The sequence below is a fragment of the Diabrotica undecimpunctata genome, chromosome 4 (genome assembly GCF_040954645.1).
Source record: "Diabrotica undecimpunctata isolate CICGRU chromosome 4, icDiaUnde3, whole genome shotgun sequence".
Lineage (NCBI taxonomy): Eukaryota > Metazoa > Arthropoda > Insecta > Coleoptera > Chrysomelidae > Diabrotica > Diabrotica undecimpunctata.
The window spans coordinates 90,721,008-90,746,692 of record NC_092806.1 but is presented as its reverse complement, the minus strand read 5'-3'; the positions used below and the strand labels follow the sequence as shown (position 1 = coordinate 90,746,692).

Below are 25,685 nucleotides of genomic sequence, written 5' to 3'. Positions count from 1 at the left end.
ATAGCAGCTCGCTTCACGAAAACACTCATGATCAACAAAAACACATTCCAAGACCAGATAAAAAACGAATAAAAGAAAAAATAAACCAAATTTGGATTGTTAGCCAAACAGAACAAATATTCAAATTAAAATGCAACCTATCTAATACAGACGCAATACTGTCATCCCAAGAAATCGAAAAAGTTCAAATTTCTCACGCATTAGTCCATGTAGACGAAAATGGAGACATTAACTTCCGTCATTAATGCTAATGCAATGAAAAAATTAATCGAATTTTCGAATATTTCCATCGAACCTATAGAAAACTTGGAGCCAATCTTCACTTACGACGAAAATCCCTGCGAACATCCAATTATAGACAGAGAACAAATAATTAAAGAACAACTGAGAATTGACCACTTAAACTCAGAAGAAATGGAACAAATTCTAAACATTTGTACGGAATTTTCAGATATATTTCACGTAGAAATTATTGACTATTGTAAACTTAATGAAGTTACAAACCGGATAACAGATTAGTCACTACCTGGTACAGAAAAGAAATGGCTAGCAACCGTTTCTTAAATTACCATTCGACACACCCAATCCGATATAACCTTAACCTGGTACAAGCCCTCAGCCTTAGAGTACACATGTTGACACACCCGCTTTACAAAGAAGAATCTCTCAATCTACTGAAGTCCATTCTCATAGATAACTCCTATCCGGCATCCTTCATCAATAAATTTCTATATTCCAAAAGCTATGGGCAGTCCATTACCGAAACACCCAACGGGCTAACATTAGCGTCCATATCTAACAAAATACAGATTAATAAGTCCCCCCTCACTCCTGAACAAACCACTAAATATGCTTCGCTCCCGTACTTCCCACAAATCACTAGCAAGCTTAACAAACTTTTCAAAAACTTACCTGTCAAAATAGCCTTAAAAAATACCAGAACCATGGGTAAGTTTCTTTCGCGCAGCAGTTTCCAAAACTACAATTGCCATTTGGATCGCCAACCTTCGAAAGGAGACGGCGCAATGAGAAGAAGAAGGTAAGTTATTTTCTAAGACAAAAACTCCATTGGCCCCTCTAGAACAAACTAATGTCGTCTATCAAGTACCCTGTGCAGAGTGCAACTCCTGCTACATTGGCCAGACCAGCCGCTCGCTTCAAGGTCGACTAACGTCCCACAAAAGCGACATTAGGATTTCTAAACCATTTTGTGCCCTTGCACAGCATGCCATTTCAACCAAAGACAGTATCGACTTCACGAATACCAAAATACTGTGCAACTGTGCATACAACAAAATTATTTTTTTTTTACACCTCTGAACAGGAACCACATGAAATAGAATACACTACACATAGAATACACAAAGAGTTAAAAACTGGATAACTTCAATGTAGTATATTCTATTTCATGTGGTTCCTGTTCAGAGGTGTATGTCGGTCAAACCAGCCAGAAACTCTTAAAAATAATAGCTTTGCACAAGAGTGATGTTGTGAGGAAGCCTACTAGTACAGCTTTTAGCCAACATATTAAGAATACTGGACACATTGCCAACTATGAAAATGTGGAAGTACTAAAAACAGTTGACAACCAATTTAAGAGAAATTTCATAGAAATGTGCTACATCCATACCTGCATCTCTTCTATGAACTATAAGAAAGATGTTGAAAACTTAAGTTGTATTTATTCTTTTTTGCTTCAGCAAGACTTGACAAGATGTAACAAGTTGAAAAATGAAGGTGGCTTACCATAACATACACAGATATCCTGCTTGCACTTGAGAGCAGACTTCATTTCCCTGCTATTTTGGTTCTTTAAAAGATTATTTCAAAGTTCCATTTTATTGCACGAGGTGCAGACGTAAATATAATCTTGTTACATATGACATCTAGGTATTGACAGAAATCAGAAACATTGTCATCAAAAAAAAAAAGAAAAATTCTTCTTTTCTACCTTAAACATGAAGATGCGGTTTTTGTTGGGTTTTAGATGTTTTTGTGTTGTATTTGTAAAAATACCCTTTTGTGTTGTAATGTTTTTATTGAAAATTTTAAATGTATTTTTTTAACAATTTTAACATATTTATGACAGTGTTCTTCACCACTACGACCAACTGAACATTTTCAATGTAGGTTTTTAAATGTTAACTTCCACCATTTGTACTAAATAAGTTTTCCATTTAGGTGCTGATGAAGGTGACAGCCTATCACCGAAAATTTCACATTTAGAATAAAGTTCTACACCAAACTGGCTTATACCATCTCTAGCCGATCCTTGACTTGACGCTTTCCCGAAAGTTACCTACCAAAGAGGAGTATATATTATATATATATACTCCTCTAATATATATATATATATATATATATATATATATATATATATATATATATATATATTTCAAGATACGCTCGCCAGAGAACCTAAATCCATCTTAAGTGTTATGTGCGGATGAAGCATGTTTCACGAGAAAGGGTGTGTATAATTTTCATAATTGCCACATATGGGGTGACAAGAACCATTATTATTTAATACGTAGGACAAATTTTCAACGAAAATTTAGCATAAATTTAAGCCGAAATCATCAACAATCATTTGATACTACCATATGAATTACCCAGAACACGTGAAGAGACCTTCTATAATTTCTTACAAAATATTTTACTCGTACTGCTTGAAGACGTACCTTTGAAGCACGCCGTGAAATGTGTTTTTTTACGACGGAGCACTACCACATTTTACCTGGGCTGTTAAAAATCTTCTTGATACCACTTATCCTCGTCTTTGGATTGGTAGCAATGGACCCATTCTGTGGCTACCATGAAGTCTCGAATGCAACGTACTAGATTTTCACTTTTGGGACCTCTGAAATCTTTAATCTATGATAACCGAGATGAAAGCGAAATAGAAGCTGAATTATAGGAACGAATTTTTGATGTTGTAGAAACTATCCGACATAATTTAGTTAACTATGGCATTACTAACAATTGAATTCGTCGTATCAATGCAAGCTGGAGTTCACTTTAAACATTTATTTTAATAATTATTCTTAAGTAAGTACAAGTTCTAATTTAAGTTTAGTTCACAAGTAAACAAATTACTGGTGGTCCGAGCATAATGCAAAAAAAAATAATTATAATTATTAAACGTTGTCTGTTGTATTTAATTTTCACTGTAAACTATGTATTTCAGTTAAAGCCCATGGCATTCAACACTTTTAAAGTTTAATACATAATACTAGTTCAGTTAAAAGATAAAGTGTTTTTATTGTAAATAATAGACATTTTAACAATAAATAAACAAGGGTTGGTATGTTAAATATCCCAAGTCACAAACGAGTTTTATTCAGAAGCGCTTTCACTGCGTATGACGTTGTCAGATTATTTAATTTTCTGAAAATAAAAATTTACCTAGGGTAAACTGGTCCATAGTGGGACGTTTTTTTTCAATAGTATATAGCACCGTGATTAAGCGTTTGTAAATTATAGTAAGGGTACCTATGCATGGCTATGGCTGTAAGGAAACAAACTAATAATAATTTCAAGTAATCCTTTATTTATAATAAATGTTATTCAACACGTTCCACTATGGACCACTCGTCCCACTATGAACCACTATAATGGTCCATTGTGGGAATCATAGTGGTCCATAGTGGGGTTTTTAATAAAAAGCCATTTAACTCTATTTTAAATTTGAAAAAATTCAAAGGGAACATAAACTGGCGAGCAGCCCTAGCTGTACTTCCACTAATGGCAGGAGGGGCCAGCTTTAGTAAAATATCTTCTGCTTCTACTGTATCTACATCGGGATTGTCGGGGAAAGCCAATTTGCCGGCCACAATTCTCTTCATGAAAGAGATATCATATTCAATCTCCACTTAGTGTCGCCCCATCTTCACACAGTTTTTTTTGTCATATATCTTACTATAACGTTAATTGAATATTTGGGTTATTCAATCAACGCTATAACATAGTCATGACTTTGAATAGGCAAATCTTGATTTTCTGATGTGAAGCTTTTTAAATCGCTAGAATCGTTGCAAATCTCTTCACTAACATCACACACACACACACACACGCGCAGTGATCAACCCTGCCCCTAGGAACATGTGTATACCAATGTAAGAATGGGATCCACATGTCTGACCCCCAGGCTTTTCCACCACCCCTCTTCAGCGTGTGACTTACGTGAGGAGGCTTATGATCTGAAATTTACTTAAGATGCCCTGGGTAATAGGACATCCTCGGTTTTTAGTGAATGTGGTGATGGTACCACCTAACTGTAGGGGTAGCCACATCTAGGCTTTTCTCCCTATTTACTTTACTGACTCTATTGATTTTACTCTAGCTTTACGTCGGGATTTGAGTCCCTAAAAAAAAGAAAAAAGCCTGAGCTGATGACTCTATGTCCGGAAAAGAGTGTGTGCTTGGTCACTCAGCCGCCGATTTGGCAAAATAAATTTTGTTCTCCTCGCCGGCTGGGCACCCGAGAGGGGTCCGGCCACCAAGCCCATGTATGCCGCACATGACCTCAGTGCTCGGATTTCGCGAGTAGATCTTTCATTTCGATCTGCCTTAAGGGCCTAGTCCGCGGAGCGGTATATAGAAGGTCTGGTGGGCCCCTTCTATATTTGCTATATAAGGTACATTTACGTTAAACGGTTTAATGAAAAGTATGAATATATCAATATGAATTTACGTTATTTAATCGGAAAACACATTTTTTTTTGTGGAGTTCCTTGTGGCTTCGGGACTATAAAATGCCTGGGCAACAATTCTTTCCTTTTTTCCTTAATCCTATTTGTGTGCGTGTATTGGGGTGTGCATTCCCAAGTGTATAACGCTCTCACACACCCCGGTGTATATTGGACTTATAATCACCTAAAAACCTAAAAACCTAAAAACCTAAAAAAGAAAAGCGTACCCTCTCGTCAGAGTTTTTTTGGTGTGTTTTCTGATTGACTGCATTTCTTTGTTCGTTCTTCTTACAACCATCTCATTCTTTATTTATTCGTTCGGGTTCTCCCTATATCGAGCTATCTGTTGTTTTGGTCTTCTATGTACCGTCCTTGTGTTTTCATTGTAGTTAGTCAGCTCTCTTAACATTCTGCTGGGGTGGTTTCTTAGTCCGTTGAAAATTTCATATGCTCTCTCGTCTAGCGTGCGTAGGATCCTTGTTTGTCCTGAGTCTCTATATACATATCTCAAGGGTACGTACCTTGCTGATTGATGTGCTCAGTGAACGTTAGCTTCTTATCTAGATGTACCCCTAGGTATTTAGCCTGGTTGGTCCAGTCTACTGGGGTGTTTTCGATTGTAATTTCGCGATTTGGTACACTTCTTCTGTGACTAAACATTACAGCCTGCATTTTGTCTGGATTTAGGGCTATTTTCCATTTTATGCACCATCTTTGGAATCTGTTTAGTGCTCTTTGCAGATGATTAGCTGCATGATCCGGGTTTCTCCAGCTAACAGCTATTGCTGTGTCGTCAGCGTAAAGACTCAACAGAGAGCCTGGCTCTTTTGGCGTATCGGCCGTATAGATGGTGTACAGGTACGGCGACAGCACCGCTCCCTGAGGCACACCCGCCTCCAGGGTCCCGACTTCGGATAGGGTTGCCCCTATTCGAACTCTGAACCTTCTGTTGGCAAGATATGACGCAAGGAGGCATGTCATCGCCTCACTGTAATCAAATTCATTCATTTTATAGATGAGTCCATGGTGCCAAACTCTGTCGAAGGCTTTGCTGACGTCCAGAAAAGCTGTAGCTGTGTACATTTTTTCATTAAATCCTTTGGTGATGAATTCTGTAAGTCGTAGTACCTGTAATTCACAGGAGTGTTCGCTTCTGAACCCGAATTGAGCCTCTGGTATGGTTCCTAGCATTTGTGATTCTTCATTGAGTCTTTTTAGTATGACTCTTTCCGCTATCTTGCTTATAGATGATAATAAGCTGATAGGTCTGTAATTTTGCGGAAATGTGCCGTTTTTACCAGGTTTTGCAATCATTATTACGTGTGCCTCTTTCCACCTATCTGGAAAATATCGTAGTTTTAGCATGTTGTTTATTATGTTAGTGATATAAACAATAGCTTTTGTTGGTAGATTTTTCAGCGCCCTATTTGTGATGTTGTCGGGTCCTGGGGCTTTTTTGGCATTTGTCATTTTTATAAGTTCCTTTATTTCTTCGGGAGATGTATGTGTAATACCTATTCTGCCCTTTTTCCTTCTAAGTCTTCTCGCTGTTCTTTCTACCTCTTCTTCAAAGTCTTCGTCATCGTCGCGGTCTTCGTTGTTTCTACACGCTCTTTCTAGTTCGTCCTTCATGACTTCGGCTTTGTCGATTTCCGTATGGACAATCCCGTTTACTCCGTGTAGGGGAGGTATGGGTTTCTTGTCCTTTCGGAGGATTTTAGATAACTTCCAGAAGGCGGATTTGTTAGGATTTAGCTCATCGATATAGGAGTCCCAGCTTTCATTTCTATGATTTTGAAGTTGTTTTTTCACTTCCCTGTCTAGCTCATTTGCAATCCTTTTGTCTTCTACCGTTCTTGTGCGGTAGGCTCTTCTTCTTTTCCGGTTTTTCTCTTTGATTAGGTTTTGAAGTTCTATACTTATATCCCTGAATCTTCCTTTTTGTCTTGTGATTGTTTCGGTTTTGGAGCTGGCATCGATAGCATTGTTTATTGCTTGTTCTAGTTTTATTACACTGTCTTCTAGTTCTGTAATATTATTAATTGTTGGGATGTTACCGATGTTCTCGCTCACAATTCTTCTGAAGTTTGGCTAACTTGTCTTCTTTCTGTTGTGGGGCTGCAAATAGTTCAATTCTGTTGCGCCCAGGGTCAGGACGATTAGGTTATGTGTCGAATCGCCTTCATTTAGAGAGTATCTCGTATTGTTGACCCACGTTGTGTAGGATTGCAATGTCGAGATACGTAGGGAGTTTTCCGTGGAAACATGTCGGTTCTGTTGGTCCGATGACATATGTGTTCGGTAGGGTTCTCGAGATGGTTGCAGAGATATCTTCCGTTTCGGTTGGTCGTCCTGTCAAACCAATTGGGAGATCTAGCATTTAGGTCTCCAATAATTATAGTTGGCTCTTCTGAGTTCAGTATTAGGCTCAAATCTTCGTTGAAAATCGGATCATGTGGTCTAACGTAAGCTGACACTATTTTTAGTGTTTCGTTGTTGGCCTTAAGTCGAATAATTGTGGCTTCCATTGTCACCAGTCCGTCTGGTGTTGGGATGTTCTCGTGTTCGAGTCCCTTTTTGACTAATATAGCTGTTCCTCCTGATAATGCTCTATGATCCGTTCTATAGATATCGTAGCCTGGAAATTTTGTTTTTTTCCTTTCCACTAGTTTGGTTTCTTGAAGGGCTACGATATCGAGCTCTAATCTATTTATTATTTCATCCAGAAGGTTGATCTTTTTGAATATTCCGCCGGAATTCCATGACCCAATGCGTAGATCTTCGTTTTGGTTTGCTAACATTTTCGGACGGCTTCTCCAAATGCAGTCATCATTTTTGTTGCTTTGTCCATCATGGACATCATTTCCATCATTTTGTTATTATACTCTGTATGGAAGTTTGCGATGAGGGTAGCTGCGTCCTGTACCGACACTTCTTGTGGTTGTGCTGGAGATTCTAAGGTGGTTTCAGCGGATTTTTTGGCTGCCTGTGCGTAGCTGACTCCTTTGTTGATTGGAGCGCTGTTTATGGGTCTTTCTACCGGTCTTGTTGGGGCAGGTGTTTTCTTTTTGGGGGCCTTAGAGCATCCTCTATAATTTTTTGTGTGCGCTTCACCACAGTTTGCACATTTGGGGTCGGTTTCCCGGCTTTTCTCACAGTCGTTACTGATGTGGTTTTCTCCGCATTTTACACATATGGATCCGCAATGGCAAGCCTTTGAGCTGTGATAGAACCCTTGACAGTTATAACATTGTAGGGTGTCTTTTGTGATTTTGAATTCATCCTCCACATAGATGCGCATGTAGCATATATCAGATATTTTTTTAATTTTTGCAACGTCTTCCTCTTTGAGGGTGACGATGAAATGTGGCAGTACTTTTTTATCAGCTTTTTTGGAGATCATATTGATCACCCTTCTTGCTTCTATTCCTTTATTGTATAGTTCGTCTTTAATTGCTACTGTGCTAGTAGTAGCAGATAGCCCTTTTATAATCACTCTTTTTAGTTTATCGCTATCTATGGGATATGCGATGAATTCTACTTTTGGACTGTGTTCTTCTAGGATGTGTACCATTCCTAGGTAATCTTTTCTGGTTTTTGTGTTAATAACAATCGATCTGCCTGATCGTGCAAACTTATTGACTGATATTATGCCTTGGTTGGCTGCTCTCTGTAGGATTTTTTGGTGTTCTCTTACAGTTTTTAGGATTATCGCCGGTGGTTTCGGCTCTTTTACTCTTGGCTCTTTTACTATAGGCTCCTCGCTTGTTTGCGGTAAGTCTTTTGGTACATCGTTTTCTTTTTCAACTTGGCTATTTTTGCTCAAGTTATTTTGGGCAGTTTTCTTTTTCTGGCTTCTTTCATGAGCCTCTTTCGCAGCCTTGTTAAATTCGATTTCTTTCCGCTGATTTATTATCTGCGTCTGCTTTTCGGCGACGCTTATTTTTGTTTTTACACTACTGTCTGATTTCTCAGTAGTGGTGCCTGTCTTTTTTCCTTTTTTGTTTTGGACTTGTGTCCAACCTGCAGTTTCTTTGGTTGTTATGATTCTTTCCGGCTCTTTAGGCTTGCCTTTGCTACCGGATGGCTTTACGGGGAAAGGTGAACCGATTCCTAGTTCCACTAGCTTTACAACGTGATTATCGAGGGAGGCTTTCCACGGGTCGATTTCCATTATTGACTCTTCTTTCTCCTTGGCTGCTGTTAATGCCATTATATGTTGTACAAGTTTTTGTATCTCCTTGTCCTTTTCTTTGTTTTCGTTTCTCAGCTCAGTCATCTGAGCGAGAAGGTCTTGGATTTGTTTATTCGCTTTTTCCTCGCGGATACGGCTTTCTTCTTTTAGGGATTTGATCTGTTCCGTTAGTACATTGACCGACCTTAAAAGCTCATTGGCCTTTTCCCTTTCCGCCATTTCTCTGGCCTTTTTCTTTACTTCTTCGTCTTCCGAAGAGTCTTCTTTGGGCCTTAGCCTTTTCATTTTCTTGCCCATTTCGGGCTCGGCTTCATTTTTGGAGACGTTGTCCACGGTGGGTTGTGTCTCTACTACAGTTGGGGGCGGGGCTTCGCGCGATTCTGCAGCTGGGCTCGGCTCTCCGTCGATGGCGTCCATCGTATTGACATCGTCATCGGTGTCGATTTCGCTCAGTTTTTCTTCCTCCGACTCGGGCAGATAGGAGTCATCGTCAGAAGATATCACGATTTCTATGTCGTCGATCGCGGGATTAGTCGATTTAAGAAATTTATTATATAGCTCGATCGAGCTGGCAACAGAGGGGTTTGATGATTCGGCTAAATCATTCTCTTCTTCTTCTTCTTGTGTTGTCACCTGCGTGAACACTTTATGGGGGGGGGGGGAATATCACTCATATTGCCGTAAGGCAGTGAACAAATATTTCATAAGATATAAGAAAATTCTACTTAGACGACTCTGTTTTTTTTTCCACCGATTGACCGCTGTCAGTACGGCTTACTGTGTGCCGTCCCAGGTACCTCGCGGTAGTTCACTCCCTGTATTCACAGTGAGGGATCCTCTTCCTGTTTCTCACACCTCAGGAGCAGGGACCGTTTCTGTCCGACCTTGTCAAATGTCAAGGCCTTACAGTGTCATCCCTGACGACACACTGAGGTGATCCCGAATTCTTCGCAAACGCGAAGCTATTATAGCCTCCGCGAGGAGCCAATAAAAACAGCTCCTCGACGGTTTAACTAGTAACAACCTCGCATCCGCTTTTCGCTAATATGTAGGACAAGTGCCTATGCCACACTCGGTGTCTTACCCACCGGGAGCTGAAAAGCTCCGTTGACAATAGGTCAGTCGCCCCCACCTAAGCACGCTTCTCTCTTGAGCACGTCCGTACTGTTCGACTGCTCGAGTCGAACTCACTAACATCACTGTTTGAACTAATGTCGTTATTAAAAACTTGACTTTTAACTTTTTTAGCCTTCTGCTTTTTTTCTTCTTAAAGTGTTTTTTTAGCCAATCTCTCTTTATGTTGTTCCTCTATGGCATCTTTTATGGGGGCATCTGTTATTATTGCTGACTGTAGCTTCTTTCTGCTTCTTCTAAGGTTTTTCCTAGGAGCAGATTTGACATGTGGCCTAATTTGCTGAGTGGTTATTATATTGGATGGGCCATTAATTGGTCTGACATGACTTGTTTCTTTTACATCCTGAACATCTACATCCTGAACATCTTCCACATCCTGAACACTTTCGTTAGCCTTATATTCGTTACCATTTCCATTTTCATTTTCTTCGGGCCTCTCTGTAACATAAGAGGACATAAAATCACTCTCTGAAAAAATTTGGGAATTCAGGGGTGCTATGCCTGTTTTTTTAAATCCGTTGAGAATGTTGACAGGAGTGAATGTTTTAGGGTAGGCGGTAACAACATTACAAAGATCATAAATGCTCATAGGTATGGCAGGATGATTTAGTATCCAGTCATCAACTCCTTGGTTATAATAGCTTTTAAATGGAAAGAAGCAGCTCACGTCGAGCGGTTGTAATTTATGACTGCTATGGGGCGGCAATATCAATAAAATAATCCCATTATCTTTACACAGATTTAGCACATGAACATCGTAACGGCTCTCATGGTTGTCAAGAATTAATAGAACTGGGAATTCTTTACTGCATCGCACGTGTTTGAGTGCTCCATATACTTCAAAAAATTATCTCCCGCCATTCAACAACCAGAGGGAAAGGCGGCTATATATATATATATATATATATATATATATATATATATATATATATATATATATATATATATATATAACTGTTTTGGATGGGTTGGAGTCAATAATAGGGCTATTGGTTAACTATTTTTTTATTCTCGAGCTTTCAATTGTGTTTACAATTATTATCAAGAGCTAAAAAAGACAAAATACTTACAAGGTTGAACTAAAAAGAAAAAACAATTTTTGTTAACTTACCAAATAAAAATTAGTTTGGTAAGTAAAAAATCACTGCTTACATGTTCAAAATATTTAATATAAAAATGTTTTGATCTAACAAATGTTTCTCCGAAAATTTCTATAATTTTGAAAACATTTTTTTTTTAATATAAATTCAATTATTTTTATATTAAAAAAAAAAAAAAAAAAAAAGTTTTCAAAATTATAGAAATTTTCGGAGAAACATTTGTTAGATCAAAACATTTTTATATTAAATATTTTGAACATGTAAGCAGTGATTTTTTACTTACCAAACTAATTTTTATTTGGTAAGTTAACAAAAATTGTTTTTTCTTTTTAGTTCAACCTTGTAAGTATTTTGTCTTTTTTAGCTCTTGATAATAATTGTAAACACAATTGAAAGCTCGAGAATAAAAAAATAGTTAACCAATAGCCCTATTATTGACTCCAACCCATCCAAAACAGTTATATATTTGTTCCAAACGAGTCACAAGTACTTCTTTTTTCTTATTCTTATATATATATATATACATATATATATATATATATATATATATATATATATATATATATATATATATATATATATATATATATATATATATATATATACTCATAAATCAGTTAATATTAGGTAAAATTTTGAATATATTCCAGCAATGTTCTAATTTTTATATAAGTATTTTAACTGATAGAATAAATAATCAACTATTTCTTGTTATAAATTAATTACATCTTTATTAACAACATTTAAAAGTCATTGCCCGTATATATTTCCTCTGTGATACAGTTTACTAGCTAGACAAACAGTATCTGCAATGCGGTAATACCATATATACAGTTTAAGTACTATTATTATACTGAAGTAAACAGTGAAAGGCAAGGATTTAACAATTATAACTCAGTGTTTGTAACTATTGCACCAACTGCATGCTTAATTTTTGCACGCTTTAATTTAACATTCGACTGGAACACAATAGTGGAAACATTTATTGCTGATACGAATTAAAAGGAATATTACATTATATTATTGTTAACAGAAAATAAGCAGATCTGTGACATCAATGGCAGAGATAAAACGAGTCAATGACTTTATTAAAGATGCGGACAAAATGAATACAATTAGCGAAGAAAAAATAAACGTTCATTAAGGACATTGCACTAATCACAAAATTAATATTTCATGTTATTGCGGGTGTTATTATAATTGTTTATAAGTTTAAAATCACAGTACCTACTTTCGTAAACCTACTTTATAATATTTAACATAAACTTTTTAATCTAAATGATTTAATTTGATAAAATAAGCATTTTTCTTCAATTTTGAGCTTTTAGAATTCATGTAGACTGATTAAATTGAGCATAATAACGTTTTAGATAAAGGCTTTTTGGGATAACCAATTTCAATTTAGCAATAACTATTAACTAAAATACTTGAAATTTTTAAAGCTCAATATTTGTGATTTTGACGCGAAATTAAAGTTTTTTGTGTGTTTTTCGAAAAGTTATTAATAATTTTTAAAAAAATTTAACTTTTGAAGCTTATGAAGGATTTTCTACGCTTTTTCAGTAACATTGTATAACTTTTCTATATAATTTACCGGTCTTTATCTATAGTATTTAAAATGAAATAGCGATCTTACAATCTTACATAGTTTATATATTGTTTAAAAGTAAAAAAATGACCTTTAATCTTTTAAATATTTTGTTTATTACATATTGTTATTACCAAATTTATCAAAAACAGTTAGACAAGTGTATCAATGAGTGCCATAGGTATCATGTATCATAAAATCGTTATTTCTGTGGTTTATAAGTAGAGACTGGATTATATGCAAAATGCATGTGCATAAATATATATATATATGCAGCATAATTGTGGGTTTCTGTATAAATGCATATGCTATTCATATTTACTTGATTAAGAGCATATTGCCACATATTTGAAAATATCACGTAAATAAAATGGTTTTTTATACATATTTAAATAATAGTTTCTTGGAATTATTCATAGCAGGTACTAGGTAAGGTAACTACGAAATAATTTTATTACAAATATCTACTAAATCTACAAGTTTTATTGTTTGGGAAAACCCATCTGGGAATTATTTATCAGAAGAATATGGCCAACATGGAGATAGGTATTATACAGTAAATTTGTTTTTAAATTCTCTTTACCAGCTAGCAAAGCAACTTGTGATTGTGAATATTGTGCTTATAAAATAAAAATAATTTCTTTTGTGTTTTCTGTACTATTTGTGATAAAAAGGTGAGTCCACTTATACTTTAACGATTCAAAAATTTAATTTAAAATCTCATTTTTACAAGAAAATCGGTATACCTATACTAAACATGTAACAGTTTGACTATTGGCGGTAGTTTTATTTATTTTTACATACAACAGGCCGTTAAGGCATAGAGGGCATTATTTTTATAATCCTAATATTAACTAATTACAATTATTTTAAACAATACTTTTACTTAAATATGTATATACAACATTCTTAACTACTCTAAAGGACCTAGTGGACAATATTTCTCCATTCGCTTCTAAGGTCCCTCCACTTTACTAATCCACCTCGTTCTGGGTCTACCTCTTCTTTTGGAGACAATTAGTTCTCTGGTTATTACTAGTTTAGGCATTATGTTTGCTGCCATTCTTTCCACATGTCCCAACCATCTGATTTTTTGTGACTTGACGAACTTGGTAATGGTAAGTTCTTTGTATAAAGCCATTAATTCATTGTTGGTTCTTCTCTCCCAACCATCTTCTGTCTTCCATCCTCCGAATATGCGTCTCAATATTTTCCTTTCCCATCTTTCCAGAGTATCCTCTTCCTTCTTGTTTAATGTCCATGTCTCACCCGCCTATGTTACTGTGGGTCGAATTACTGTTTTATATATTCTGAATTTACCTTGGCTAGAAACGTATTTTGAGTTCAGTAGGGCTCTTAAACTACCTAATTTTTTATTCCCTGTTGCTATTCTGGCTTCGAGCTCCCGTTTCTCTTTTCCATTTTCATCGAAACCTACGTCCAGGTATTCAAATTTGTCCAGCCTTTTCAAACTATAGCTTTTACCACTTACAGACCTCACACTAAAGTCTTCTTTTTTCTCTTCTGTCCCTCCCATAATCATATATTTGGTTTTGTCTTCATTTAGTTACAATCCGAATTTCTGTGCTTCTTTAATGATTTTCTTCACAACTCTTCTTAATTATTTCTCGGTTTTTGCTAGGATCGTTAGATCGTCAGCAAATGCCAAGCACTGGTGCTCATTTTTCATGATCGTTTCTTCCACCTTCATGCTGCATTTTCTGATTATAGTTTTTAACACTAAGTTAAATAATGTAGTGGATAAAGGATCTCCCTGTCTCAAGCCTGTTGCAACCGTAAATTGATCTGATATGTGACCCTGCCAAGCAATTTCACACGTACAGTTATTTAGTGTCATTTTAACTAGCCGAAACAGTTTCTTTGGTATACCCAAATGTTCCATTGCTCGATACATTTTAACTCTATCGACTCTATCATATGCTTGTCTAAAATTTACAAACAAAACATGCAGGGGAACTTTACCTTCATAACAAGTCGTTTGTATCTCCTTTAATGAGAAGATTTGGTCTACAGTAGATTTGTCCTTTCTAAAGCCGACCTGATACTCATTTAGGATTCTTTCCGTATAGCAATTTAGTTTATTTCTCAATATTCTTGCCAAGATTTTGTATACAATAATTTTTTATTTCAAATCCTTTATAAAAGGTATAATAATAAAATACCCAAACGGGTTATATCACAAATACATTACAGAACGTTTTCGGAATGTAAATTCCATCATCAGTGTAACGAAGTATACATGCTATGAGCCACTAAAATATATGGGTGAAAACCCGTTTTTTTTTTCTGAAAAATGGCTTTGGCAGAGCCAATTAGCCAGACTTGTTTGTGTTTATTGTTAAAATCGACTGAATTTCAATTATTATTGATTGCAGATTCATAGTCAAATGTTATTACTACATATAGCTAATATTTTTATGGATACATACATTTTGTTTTGATATATTTTATTTTGTTTTTTTATTCTTTTATTATTTTTTGTTTTTTTTTTGTTTTGTTGCTTTTTTGATTGTTTTTGGTTTTTTGCTTTTTTTGTCCTTTTTTTTTGGATTTATTTTTTTGTTTTTTATTCTATTTCTATTTTCTTAATTATTTTATGTTTTTTTTTTTCTAATTTGTGGTATAGTTTTTTTTGTTTTTTTTTTCAAACCATATTCAAACAGATTACGCCTATATACTATTTACAACTTATATTTACATATTTTAACATGTTTGTAAATGCAATGAAGAATTTCCATATTATTTGAAAATATTAAAAGATTAAGGTTTGTTGGAAAACAACACTTAGAATTTATTAATTCCTTATAAAGTTCGTTTATATTAATAATTTGTAAGTCACATTTTAATATAATATGTGTTAGATCGCCTATTTTACCACAAGTACAATTGGGAGTATTTGATAAGCTGATTCCATGCATGTAAGATGGCGTAAGAGCATGATTTGCTCTCAGCCGATTAATGGTCTTTATAAAATGTCGATTAGATTCTGTGTAGAACCATCTTCTGGAGGGTATCCTAGTGTTACAATGATAAAAGTTTAAGCCAGTCTTACATTCTCTGTAATGTAAATGCCAATTATTTTTGTTTTCGTCTACTAACGGTGTCAATATCTGTCGCTGGAATTAAATTTCTGTTTACTTTTTCTCTAAGCATGTATGCTGATTTAGCCAAATTGTCAACGGTCTCATTGCCTTTTATTCCCGAATGGCCCTTGATCCATGTAATTATTACATTTAATCCTAATTGTATAGTTTCATAAAGAATTTAAGGAATTTCCAGTTCAATGTGGTTTATTTGTTTAACTGTTTGAATGTTGTTAAATCTGTCGACCACGCTTTTACTGTCAGTAAATATAACATAGTTGCTAGTCGGATTCAGAACTACATACTGAAGAGCAAACATTATTGCCATCATTTCTGCTGTGTATATTGAGCATTCACTGGGTAAGCTATACTGGTGATGGTAATTTTTATTTTCGTGGAACATTGCACAGCCCATTCCATTTGCATCTTTTGACTCATCAGTAAAAATGTACTGATAATTTGTCCATTTTTCTTTAATAATTATATCAAACATATTTGGGACTAAATGTGAGTTTAAGTAACATATCCTAACCTTTCTGGAAAATGGTGTTTTTGCCATTTCACCGTAGTAGGGCGGAATTTGGCTTTTATAGAGAATATCGTTATATTTTACCGTACTTAGATAGCTTTCTACCAAAGGTATAGATTTTTTAGTTCTCCAGTACCTATGGGTGAGGTCTAAAACTGATAGCTCATTAAGATCTTGAAGGTATTTACAATTTTTGGACATAATTCGGACTGAGAATTTGTCGCTAAGAAATTGGCGGCGTAAATGCAATGGAGGTTCCACAGCTTCATTTTCCATTATTTGAACTGGAGTGGATTTTAAATAACCTAGGCATAATCTCAGGCATTTATTTTTTTGAATTTCAAGTTTGTTTAGATGTGTATTGGACGCTGATCCAAATAAATGACAGTTATAATCGAAAATAGGCCTGATCATGTTACGGTAAAACATCAAAGCAATATTTGGGTCTGCTCCCCAATTTGTTTTACAGAAAGCTCTTAAAATGTTTATTGAGTTTTCTGATTTTTTGACAATTTGATGAATGTGATCTTTCCATAACAATTTCCTGTCTAGATAGGTACCAAGATACTTAATACAGTTTTTTATAGGGAAATTAAACTTTCCCCCATTAAGATTGCCTTGTGGAACTCTATGTTTTTGTGAAAAGTATCACACCTCAGTTTTTGTGTCAGAAATTGATAAACCTATTTCTTCATAGTACTGATTTACGATTTCTAATGTGACTTTCAAATTATCCTCATAGGTACTTAACAATTTTCCTGCTGTGTGTAAAACAACATCATCAGCATATTGAAGAATTTTTGTATGGTTCGGTATAATAACTTCAAGATCTATGTTGTACAGGATGTATAAAATCGGGCTTAAAATACTCCCCTGTGGCAATACTTTAATATTAGTGAGTCGAGGGTATGAAAATTCCTCATTATTAATTTTTAAAAAAGTTAGTCTGTTAGAATATAGAGATTTTAAAAAGAGAGCAAATGATCTAGGGATTCCAATATACAACATTTTTTGGTAAAGAATGTCTAAATTGACATTATCAAAAGCAGCAGAAATATCAATTAACGCAGCTGCTGTAGCTGCTGTAGACTTATTTGATGTAAAATTAAGCTGAATTGAAGTAACTAGAGCTGTAGTTGCGTCTTGAGTGGACATAGACTTGCGAAAACCATATTGGGAACTTGAAAGTATACCATCGTGTTCTAGCCAATGTTCAAATCTATTTTTAATTATTCTTTCAAATGTTTTTAAAACACATGAAGATAAGGAGATAGGTCGGTAAGAACTTGGATCACGTTCTGGTCTGCCAGGTTTTTAATCAGAATTACCAGGTACTCTTTCCAACTATTTGGTACTGGTGTCTTATTTTTCCAAATATTGTTGAAAATGTTTACTAGGGAAATTTTATATTCTCTAGGTTAGTTGTATAACAGGGAATATGACACATAACAATACCTGGAGAAGTATTATTTCTTTGTTCAAGGGCTCGATGCAATTCCCATAAATGAAAATTTTCGTCAAAATTGTGATTTTGTCGGGGTACTGTTTGGATATGTTCTTGTACAGTGTCGTCATTTGGAACCCATGCCGGGGCAATTTTTCTATGGAATTCCTACAACCATGTATCTTCGGGATCAATAGGTACTTTGGTGGCTTGTTTGCGGTTTTTAAAACAATTAACTTTTTGCCAGACATCTTTTATTGACGTTCTTGAGTTAAGGATTTCGCAAAAATCAATCCAATTCTTCTTTTTCTTCTGTTTGAAGATTTTCTTTGCAATAGCATCTAGTCGTTTATACTCCATTAACACTTATATGTAAACGAATACGTATTTTGAAAATTTATTTCTTCATATATGATGTTGGATTTCAAAAGGATTGCACAACCGCCGTATCCATCAGGGCGATCAGCTCGAACACAATTAAATTCTTTAAAATTATAATATTTTCCCGGTTTGAACCAGGTTTCAGATAATAGAGCTATAGTGATGTCGTTCTGATGAAGTAAATATTCTAAATTTTCTTTATTGGCAACTGCTGAACGACAGTTCCACTGTAATATGTTCATTTTATTTAAGTCTGCGAATTTGATGTTAGATTTTGGTTAAAATGGTTACTAATTATCTGAATTACATCAGCTTTTGAAATATTAAAATTATTATTTTGTTTAATTGAATTAACAATTGTAAGAACCGAATCTAAAATGACATTTATTACAGAAGAATTTAACTCCTTTGACCGTGAATCTGCAATGTTTAAGTTTTTTTGGTAAAATTGACTTTTAACTATTCTTATGTTATATAAAATTATTTCCTTGGGAGGAAGTACAAGGTTGTGAATTTTGTGGAAAATTTGTATCATTGTTGGCTGTATTGGTCCTAAGAACACTAGCATATGAATTCTTAGGCACTTGTTTATTTGCATCGTAAAAATTAACATTTGTTAAACCCATCGTCTCTTTTATTAACTTTTGTCGTGTAAATTCTGGGCCTGCGCTTAAGTTTGTGGTCAAATGATTCCCCTTACAACTGAAACATACTTGTGTAAACTCAACTTTTGTACAATTCTTTGAATTATGAGTTTCTTGGCATCTGTTACATCTTGGCTGACTCCTACATTGATTTCCCAAGTGGCCGTATCTAAGACAGTTAAAACATAACAAAACTTTCTGTTTATATATTTTAACTTTTTTAATAACCTTATTGATTACTATATATTTAGGTAAAGTTTGCGATTTAAAGGTCACAATACAAGACTTAGTAGGGACATATTCGACAATTTTTTCCTCATTAACATTTTTTTCTACTTTACGCGTAATTCTTTTAACGTTTGCAATTTCAAATATGCAATGACTATCATACTGTTTAATTCTATTTTTAATATACTTTTCCGAAAAATCTTTGTCTATATCCCTAATAACTCCTTGTCTGTGTAAAATAAATTTTGGAATATACAGATCTAAATTATTTAAACGAAATATTTCTAGAGTTTTGTTTTTAATGAGGTTATTAGCAGTTTTATAATCTTTGCATTTGACTCTAATTCTATTTCGGCCAATGGCGTCTATGCTTGAAATCATATTGTCTGCTTCAGGAAAGTTAGACAAAATAATTTCACCAATCTTTAAAGGATTTAGTTTACCTTTAAACTCAGTAGAGCTATTCTCGATATATACATGATATGGGCCTAGATCATTACTATTGAATAAAAATGCTTGCCTTACCTCTTTTATTACTTTTTGTTGTGTCTCATTCATATTGGTTGTATTTGCATTATTCGTCAAATTGATTGGAATTGGAGTACTTACAGAAATATCCATTTCGGCATCACTTTGACTATCGAATATATTTCCAGATACAGCTGGTTTTGTGGGTTTTTTGGGGTCAGGGGGTTTCCCCCCGCTATTGACACTCATATGGTAGGTGGTTCAACAAACGATATTGCTGTTAGAATGCAACAAATTTCACAATTTAAAGCACAATATTAATTGTATTAAATTCAAACAATGGGCGGTTTACTGGAGTGTCGAATATTTCTGTACTGAAGGCACGTCTAATTTCTATGAATACTACTACGGAACTGTATTTAATACTATTTAAAATCCTTAAAAAATTATAAGGAACTTTAAAAAGCGTGTTTCAACTTTGACACATCACTGTCATTCTGACAACTGTCAAAGTTATTATAATTTTTTAGATCTCTTCTGAAAAATATTGAATTTTGGCGGTTTTTTAGTAGATACTGTGTTGTAATCAATTTCCTCTGGTAATTATCGCAAATTAAAATTATTATCTTTGAAAAACTTGAGTTGGAAAAAGTATATATTTGTCAAATTAGCATTCGAAGCGGATTGATCGTTCTCAGTGTGAGATCGGTTTCAGTGTTTTCAAAGTATTAAAATTTTACAATGGAAATAAATACGATTGGTAAAGGCCATCTACCCGATCGAGGAAAGAACATTAATATTTTTAGTACTATGGATTTGGATAATGAAGAAAACAAAACACAGCTAAGTGAAAATACAAGTCCAAGTTTCATGGCTTCACAGGTATTAAAACCACAAACAAACTTTTTTCCAACTTTTCAGGTAAGCGATACTAATAGTACTAATGTAAATCAGTCGTTAATTACACATAACAAAAATAAATATACACAAGGAGATCAAGGACCATATTTTGTTTATTTACAAAATAAAGATGGAAATATTGGTAAGTTACACAAAATTGCAACAGCACGTTTAATACTAAATGCAGAACCAACAATAAAAGATAATATAGTTAATATTAGCGTCATTGGTAGAAATAAAGTTAGAATTGAATGTAACTCCTATAAAAGTGCAAATATCTTAATAGAAAGTAAAAACCTATTAGACAAAAATTATGACTTATACATTCCAAACTTTTTAGTTCAAAAAGTGGTGTAATTAAAGGAGTCAATAAAGGTATTTCAGAAAACGAATTAAAAGACATTATGTTTGTAGATACGGTAATTTTAAGGTATTAAGTGTAAAAAGAATGAAAAGAAAATCAAACGACGAGTTGATAGAGACGGGTACTATAGTGGTGTCTTTCAGAGGACAAATGATACCAAAACAAGTTTTCATTGAGAGAATGATATACCAGGTAGAACCTTATATACCTAGAGTAATACAGTGCCTCAACTGTATAAGATATGGTCACGTTACGACACAATGTAGAGGAAAAAAAAGATGCGGAAAATGTGGACAAGAACATGAATCTGAATCATGCGACTTAACAGAGCCTACCTGTATATTTTGTTTTGTAAAACACTCAGCATTAGACCGAGCAAAATGTCCTGAATTTGAGAAACAAAAGGGTACAAAATGTCTTATGGTAAACGAAAATATGGCATTTGAAGAAGCAAAATTAAAATACAAGAATAGCTACACATCAGCTCTAAAAACATAAACTTTAGGTAATAGATATACAATAACAACAAAAAGAAAATGGAGCGAAGCTACACAAAATAAGTCTGTTTATCCATATTCGGAAGAACATGAAAATATCTTGACAAATCCTAGGACCTCTGAGTACCCGCCTCTACCAATTCCTAAGAACATTCCAATGTATCACAAACAAATAACACAAAATTCTCAGATAAACAAAAATCTTAGTGAAAATAATATTAACAATATTTAAAAATATTCTAGGTAAAAATTTTTTGCCGACAGAAAATAAACAAATTTTGGAAGAATTTAAAGACAGTTTAGAAAAAAATTTAAATGGATCTAACAAGTAAAAAAATCTTACAATGGAACTCACGATCGATAATACACAATAAGGGACATTTTGAAAAATATGTATTTGAAAATAAATTTTTAGCTATATTACTGAGTGAAACTTGGTTGAAACCAAATACAAACATAAATTTTTCTGGATATAATATGTTTCGCGAAGATGGACCAGGCGGTTATGGAGGAGTAGCAATATTAATAAAAAAAAAGATTAATTTTTGGAATAACTTAAATTTTTATAAAATAAATAATGTAATGTGTATTGCAGTACAAGTCAATTTAAAAAAAAATATTCTAAATTTATACTCGGTATATGCAAAGCCTAAACTATGTGTATCAAAAAATGAGTGGGTTAGGTTCTTTAATAGTTGTAACAAACCATTTTTAGCGGGAGGAGACTTCAATTGTCATAATAAAATATGGGGATGTGATAAAACTGATCGCGAAGGAATAAATCTTTTTGAAGCCATGGAAGAATGTGGACTTAATTTCTTAAATGATGGTTCTGAAACATTAATTCGGAATTCCGTGAATAAAAGTAAATCTGCTATAGATCTAACAATTTGCTCAAGAGATATCTATTATATGTGCTATTGGCACACCGAAAATATAAGTCTGGGTTCGGATCACTATCCAGTAGTTATTGAGTTTATACATGATAGTAACGTAAATACCTATAATGATAATAATGATATAATTAGAAATAGAATTAAATGGGATATTAAAAAAGCGGATTGGGCAGTTTTCTCTGATATCTTAAACAATGAAAAAAAGAAGAAAATATAGAAGAAAATATAGAACAAGAATATCAAATATTTTACGATTCTATAAATGAAGCTAGTAAAATTAGCATCCCAGAGAAGAGAAAAATGACCAATCCAAAATTTAATAAACCATGGTGGAACAATGAATGTAGGGAGGCTATTAAACACCAAAAAGAGGCTTTTATACAATTTAAAAGAAAATCTAATCACGAAAATTATTTAAAATATCAGCAAGCGGAAGCTAAAAAAAAGAATTATTTTAAATAGTAAAAGAGCCTCATGGAAAAATTTATGTAATAGTTTGAATAAAAATACACCTATTAGTAAAATATGGAGTGAGATTAGAAAATTAAAAAATGCCTATAAGCCACCTAACAATCCAATAGTAGAAAATGATTGGACCGAACTATTCTTTAACAAAATTGCGAGACCTTGGGTCATCGAGAAGGAAATTACATATACAACGAACAATGCAACGAATGCAATCACCGAAGACAGTACCTACATTTCTAACAGAAATATTTAATTTGGAAGAACTTAAAAATTGTTTAAAAAATAACGACAACTCAGCTCCAGGAAAGGACAGTATTCACTATAGTATGCTATATAATTTACCTATTCAAAAAAAAATACAATTTCTGAATATAATAAATCATATATGGGTAAGCATGGAATTTCCAAACTCTTGGAAAGAATATATTATAGTCCCAATTCTCAAACAACATAAACCCTCAGATTGTCCAGATTCATACAGAGGCATTTCGCTATCGTCATGTATCTTAAAAACGTTAGAAAGAATGATTAAACAAAGATTAGAATTTTGGTTGGAGAAAAATTCCCTACTCTCTACCTACAACGCAATTTGGATTCAGGAAATCATGCTCAACAATGGAAAACTTATCACACTTGATACTGGATGTCTATAACTCATTTTCTAAGAATAAATCAGTCGTGGCTACATTTGTAGACGTAGAAAATGCCTATGATAATGTTAATTTATTAATACTATATCAACAAATGAAGAAAATAGGAATCGCAGATATACTGTGCTGGAAAATTTATAAACTGTACAGTAATAGAGTTTTGTATATTCAAATTGAGAACAAACTAGTGGGCCCCAGGATAACAAACACTGGGATACCCCAAGGAAGTATCCTAAGCCCAATATATGCTATTTATACTTCGGATATTGGTAAAAGCATAGTAAATAGTAACCAAGGTAAAGTACTACAGTTTGCAGATTACATATGTATTTACGTAGACCAAGAGGAGGTAGAAAATGGTTGCAAGATGATAAATGAAGTATACAATTATTTACTTGATGACTTGGATCAGTTAAATTTAAAGATATCTATAAAGAAAACACAAGTTTGCATATTTTCCAGAAAACAAAAACTTCTAAAGTTAGTAAAAATGGAAAACTTACAGTTTAAAGTTCAACCTAAAGTTAAGTATTTGGGGATGATACTAGATAGAAAAATGAGCTGGAAAGATCATATTGAATATGTTGTGACAAGAGCTGAAAAAGGATATAATGCATTACGAGCAGTAAGTCACATAACTTGGGGAGCAGATGCTAATATTTCATTAATAATGTACAGATCATATATAAGATCAATTTTAGACTACGGGTGCATATTTTACAACCAAGCAGCCAAAACTCACCTAAAAAAAGTAGAAGTGTTATCAAATGAATGCCTTCTATTATGTATCGAAGCACTCCGGCATCTAATTTAAGTATAGAGTGCAATAAACCACCATTGCATTTAAGAAGAAAAAGTCTATGTGAAAAGTTTATAATTGAAACCATTGCTAAAGAGAGTTTAATAGTGGATAAGTGTCAAAAACTTTTTATACATGATCTAACGAGTGAATACTGGCAGAAAGAATCTACTTTACTACTTGTTGAAACCTACAACAACTTGCGCCAATTTAAAAATAAATTATACACGTCAAGAATATCACCCATATTTCAAATATATCTAAATAGTATTCCTAATATACAGCCATTTTATATGAGAGATTACTCGAGTTTCCCGGTGAATCTAAGGAACTCTATGTTTAATACAGATATAGAAATAGTATGCCCAAAATATTACCAAATTTATACAGATGCCTCAAAAATTAACTCTAAGGTTGCTGCTGCTATATGGGACCCTAAAATACAATACAGAGAAGAAATAGGTCTAGATACAGATACCACGGTATTTACAGGAGAACTAATAGCAATATTAAGAGCAATGTAGTACATAGCAACGATCAACAATAATGATAGATTCGTGATACTTCCAGATAGCAAAAGTGCTCTAACTAAATTGGAGAAGTGGACCGAACATTACAATTATATCATTATAGAAATAATAAAAAACTTTATTGGACTTAAATCTAAAGGTAAAGAAATATCATTCTGTTGGATAAAAGCCCATTGTAATTTGAAAAATAATGAAATTGTAGACAAACTAGCAAAGGGTGCTACAGAATTAGATACTAACTATGAATATAAGTTAACACTAAATGACGCCTATGCTTATATTAATATTAATAAAATCAACAACTGGAAAAAATGGTATATTAATTCCAAAAAGGGACTGTATTATAAAAATATCCAAACAGAGATCCCATCTAAAAGCTGGTTTAGTGACTATCAAGGCAACAAGGTCTTAATATCATATATATGTAGACTTAGGTTTGGCCACTCCTTAGTTCCACAACATAAACATAAAATAGGACTGTCAGACACAAACTGTTGTGAATGTGGAGAATTAGGATCCGCAGAACATATGATATTAGATTGTAAATTAAAAAAAAAGAAATAGATTATTTTATAGATCAAATTTATATTACACAATATATAAGAAAACCTTGTAATCTACAAGCTTTGATTGCTATTAAAGACAAAAGTATCTATGAGATCCTAATTAAACACATTATTAATATAAAACTAAAATTGTGAAATTTTATTGTGAAAATTAAAATATGAAAAGAAAAAAAAATAGAGAAAAAAAAGAATAAATAAAAAAAATTAAAGAAGAAATAAAAATTAAAAAAAATAAAAAAAAGAATAAATAAAAAAAAAGAAAAAAAAAAGAAAAAAAAATTAAAAAGAACACACAAAGAGGGCCTAAACCTCCGAGGTGTTGAACCGGGTTTATGCCCTAGCGCTGTGTAAAAAAAAATAGATCGATATCCATGTAATATCGATGTAATAATAATCTTTTATTTTGATAGGGCATTTAGGTAAAAATTATAATGATGACTGTCTTAGTCCTTTTGTGTCTGGCTGTATGACGATAAGTCTAAGCCAAAAAAAAAAAATAGGTTATAAAT

General features: G+C 33.6%; 1 protein-coding gene across 4 annotated transcripts in view; it reads right to left on the bottom strand.

Moving 5' to 3' along the window:
• Window positions 1–25,685, bottom strand: part of LOC140439760 (peroxidase-like) — a 489,498-nt gene that overhangs the window by 412,314 nt on the left and 51,499 nt on the right. The window contains exon 1 of one of the 4 annotated variants that reach the window (XM_072529902.1): window positions 1,747–1,763. The exons of the other annotated variants lie outside the window; for them this stretch is intronic. The gene's annotated coding sequence lies outside the window, so the exon portion shown is untranslated. Of the gene's footprint in view, window positions 1–1,746; window positions 1,764–25,685 lie in introns of those variants that run through there. 4 annotated transcript variants of the gene reach the window in all.